Here is a 4548-nt window from a genome sequence, read left to right on the forward strand (position 1 = left end):
GACACACAGAATGAGGTTCATAGCAGAAGTTTAATTAGTGAATGACAGAGAAGAGCTCTCTGCGCGTAGGTGTCCTGGAGAAAATGGGTTGCTGCTTCTGCAATGAAGGGCAGGAGATTTTATAGATGAGCTTGAGGAGGTGGTGTTCGATTTACATAGGGCATGAAAGATTGGGCTAGGCATGGTGGATCATGCCTGTAATCCAGCACTTTGGGAGGCTGAGGCAGGTGGATCGTCTATTGGATACAGTGAGTTCTAAAGTTCTCTTCAAAGAATGTCAGCATGTTCAGCTCTCTTATTCTTTAATTCTCTATTTTAAAGTTTAACTTCCTTGTAATTCCTTCTCCACAGATTCAGTAGTTCACATCTGCTCCCCACTCCATCTTGACTCATCCCGGTCACCTGATCACCCCTGGCTACCTGTTCTGACACGCCTTTAACCGTCCTTCCGCCAAAACACCAACCCTGCCACTCCAGTTCAGACCCCTGCTCTTTTTAAAATAGCCAATCGGGATTGGTCTAGCTTGTGCTGTCTAACCCTAGCCAATAGGGGACAACACAGCAGTAGAGATGACCCCTGTCAGGCATAAGTACCCCTTCTCCCCTTGTCCAAGTGTGCAGTGGCCACCATTGCTCCATCCATGTGCCCTGCACCCTTCTACAGAAGTAAACTGCCTTGCTGGGAGGATTCATCTTTGAATGATATTTCTTTTGCACTATTGAAGTTTACTTATAACAACCTGAAGTCGGGAGATCAAGACCAGCCTGAGCAACATGAAGAAATCGTGTCTCTACTAAAAATACAAAATGAGCTGGGCATGGTGGCATATGCCTGTAATCCCAGATACTCAGGAGGCTGAGGCAGATGAATCACTTGAACCCGGGAGGTAGAGGTTGCGGTGAGCCCAGATCCTGACGTTGCACTCCAGCCTGGACAACAAGAGTAAGACTCTGTCTCATTAAAAAAAAAAAAAAAAAAAAAAAAAAACAGAAAGATTGGTCAGACCAGGTGTGCCATTTGCATAGTGTGTGAAGAGGCTGGCAGCCCCACCCTAATCTTTTATTATGCAGATGATTCTCTATCTGACACCATGTTGGTGACAAAGAAACGGGAAGACAGAGCTTCTATGTGGAACATTCTTGGCTTCCAGGTAGCCGTTTTCTATTGGCACAACTGTTGGCATTTACCTGTGCAAGCTTCTGGCTTATCTATGGCTGCAGCTCAATTTTTCAGGCTGCTCTTTGTCAGAAATGATCTTGGGGCTGCTTTTTGTTAAAAGAAAAGCCTTTCCAAGGACTCCTTTACCCTCACTATCTGCCTAAATAATTCCTTTCTAGCTCCTGTATCACAGGATCCAGTTATGAGAAAAGCTACCGGGGGGAGGGAGGTGAGGAAGGTAGAGTTGGGGAGGGGGTCAGAAGTGTGAGTGCAGAAGAAACAAGCTGGAGTGGCTGGAGCTTCTTGAGTCAGGAAAAAATTTAAACACCTGTTTCTGGTGTAAACAGACCTGGATTATGGCTCATGAGGTTTGGATTTCATATCCAGCACGTTGGTACGTTGTTTGGAGGTTCTAAACAAGAAGAATGAGATCTGATTTTTCTTGAGATTGAATCTTGCTCCGCCACTCAGGCTGGAGTGTAGGGGCACGATCTAGGCTCATTGTAACCTCCATCTCCCAGGTTCAAGCAATTCTCCTGCTTCAGCCTCCCAAGTAGCTGGAATTACAGGCGCATGCTGCCACGCTCAGCTAATTTTTTGTATTTTTGGTAGAGATGGGGTTTTGCCATGCTGGCCAGGCTGGTCTCCGACTCCTGACCTCAAGTGATTCAGCCACCTTGGCCTCCCGAAGTGCTGGGATTACAGTTGTGAGCCACTGTGCCCAGCCAATTTTTGCATTTTTATTAGAGATGGGGTTTTGCCATGTTGGCCAGCTGGTCTCAAGTGACCTACCAGCCTTGCCCTCCTAAAGTGTTAGGATTACAGGCAGAGCCACCGCACCCGACCTGATTTTGTTTTGAACAGGTCATTCTGACTGCGGTGTAGAAAGTACATTGCAGGTGGGTGGGAGGGGAAACAGATGAAAGGGAATCGGGGAGGATAGGTGACCATTACCGCAGTAAGCACGAATGGATTGGATTAGAGCAGGGCTCAACACACCTTTCTTTCGTAAAGGGTCAGAGAACATTTCAGGCTTTGTGGGCTACTTAATGCTTTCTGTCATATGCACTTAGTCTTTTTTTTTTTTTTTTTTTTTTTAGTTTTTAGGAATGGAGGTCTTGCTATGTCACCTGGGCTGGTGTCAAACTCTTGGATGGAAGGAATCTCTGTGACTCAGTCTTCTGAGTAGCTGGGACTACAGCTGCAGATCACCATACCCAACTTCTTTTTCTTTCTATAAATAACCCTTCAAAAATGTAAAAGCCTTCTTAACTAGACTTCAGGCATAGTCTGTTGATATCCAGATCAGAATGATAGCAGTACAGGTGAAATATGATCGGGTTAGCAATTTACTTTTTTCCTTTTTTTTTGAGATGCCCAGGCTGGTGTGCAGTGGCACGATCTCGGCTCACTGCAACCTCCATCTTCCAGGTTCAAGCAATTCTCCTGCCTCAATATCCTGAGAAGCTGGTACTATCGGAGCACACCACCATACCTGGCTAATTTTTGTAGTTTTGTAGAGACAGGGTTTGTCATGTTGGCCAGGCTGGTCTTGAACTCCTGACCTCAGGTGATCTACCTGCCTTGACCTCCCAAAGTGCTAGGATTACAGGCATGAGCCACTGCACCTGGCCTTAGTTTCAAGACTGAACCATATTATTAAATTTTACCAAGTAGGAAGATAAAACTCGGAAAAATCAGTATCATGCAATCAGTAAGTTACAAGTAAGATGAAAATTCTGGAAAAGATTTGAACCCAGGATTGTAAGACAAATGGAATTCCTAGAGATGGAAAAGTATTTAGAACACATGGGGATGGGGCTTTAATGGGAGCATTAACGTATTCCCAAAGCCTAAGGCAAACCCTGGGCTGGGTATTTGAATTTGCCAAGTGTTCCTAGAATTTCTGTAACATCATTGTTATGGAGTTAAGGAAGGCCAACCTCAGTTTACAGGTGGCAAACCCAGGAGTCTGATCTGGGTCTACTGACGTGTCCAGTGTTCCTTTTTTTCCTCAACTTGCTTTGCAGTCTAGACATGTAGTTGTGTATGCGGTGTTCTAATACACATTTTTTGTTTTCTTGAAGTATCTGAACTGCATGTTTAAAGAAACTCTATGTACTGTCTTCTTTGACCTTTAATTCAGACTCTTTTTTTTTTTTTGAGACGGAGTTTCGCTCTTGTTACCCAGACTGGAGTGCAATGGCTCGATCTCGGCTCACCGCAACCTCCGCCTCCTGGGTTCAGGCAATTCTCCTGCGTCAGCCTCCTGAGTAGCTGGGATTACAGGCACGGGCCACCATGCCCAGCTAATTTTTTGTATTTTTACTAGAGACAGGGTTTCACCATGTTGACCAGGATGGTCTTGGTCTTTTGACCTCGTGATCCACCTGCCTCGGCCTCCCAAAGTGCTGGGATTACAGGCTTGAGCCACTGCGCCCGGCCTTAATTCAGACTCTTTAGTTGCTTTAGTTCGTTCTTTTCTTTTTAAAGACAGTCTTGCTCTGTCGCCCAGGCTGGAGTGCAGTGGCACAATCTCGGCTCACTGCAACCTCTGCCTCCTGGGTTCAAGCGACTCTCCTGCCTCAGCTTCCCAAGTAGCTGGGACTACAGGTGCGCACCACCATGCCCAGCTAATTTTTGTATTTTTTGTTCTTTTTTTAAATATGGAACTCTTCACAAATTTGCGTGTCATCCTTGCGCAGGGGCCATGCTAATCTTCTCTGTATTGTTCCAATTTTAGTATATGTGCTGCTGAAGCGAGCACTAATTTTTGTATTTTTTAGTAGAGATCACGTTTCACTATATGCTTGCCAGGCTGGTCTCAAACTCCTGACCTTAGCTGATCTGCCCGCCTTGGCCTCCCAAAGTGCTGGGATTACAGGTTTGAGCCACTGCACCTGGCCTAGTTTGTTTCTGATTTTTGTTGTTGTTGTTGTTAGCAGGCTTGCTTTCTTTGCCTCTAGAAAGAGGGGGAGAAAGCTGCATTACGTAGAGATGATGGGAACAGTATGCGTTGAAATAGTCTATGCTAATCTGGTGGGAGGTGGCATATTCAGCTGTATTTACATGTATAAAGAAGGCACAGGGATGGTGATTGAAGCATTGTTTGTATTAGCTGGTTTTGATTTCCTGAGCTCAAGTGATCCTCCCACATAGGTCTCCCAAAGTGCTGGGATTACAGGCTTGAGCCACCTTCTTTGGCCTGAGAAGCTGCTAAAAAGAACAAAGATATGTCTACTTGTGAACTGAGAAGGAAAAGTACTAAGATATATTGCCCAAAGAGTACAGTTTGAATAGTATCCTATTTGTGTAGGAAAAATGTACTTGTTATACAATATTTTCACATATGCGTTAAGATATAGTGGCTGGGTGCTATGGCTAATCCC

At 45.0% G+C, this 4548-nt stretch overlaps 1 non-coding gene across 1 annotated transcript; it reads right to left on the reverse strand.

Moving 5' to 3' along the window:
• Positions 1 to 3819: 3819 nt before the first annotated feature.
• Positions 3820 to 3926, reverse strand: LOC118154858 (U6 spliceosomal RNA). The gene has a single exon (XR_004745110.1). It is a non-coding gene; the product is annotated as a U6 spliceosomal RNA (small nuclear RNA).
• Between the last annotated feature and the right edge of the window lie 622 nt (positions 3927 to 4548).

The sequence above is a fragment of the Callithrix jacchus genome, chromosome 6, assembly GCF_049354715.1.
Source record: "Callithrix jacchus isolate 240 chromosome 6, calJac240_pri, whole genome shotgun sequence".
NCBI lineage: Eukaryota > Metazoa > Chordata > Mammalia > Primates > Cebidae > Callithrix > Callithrix jacchus.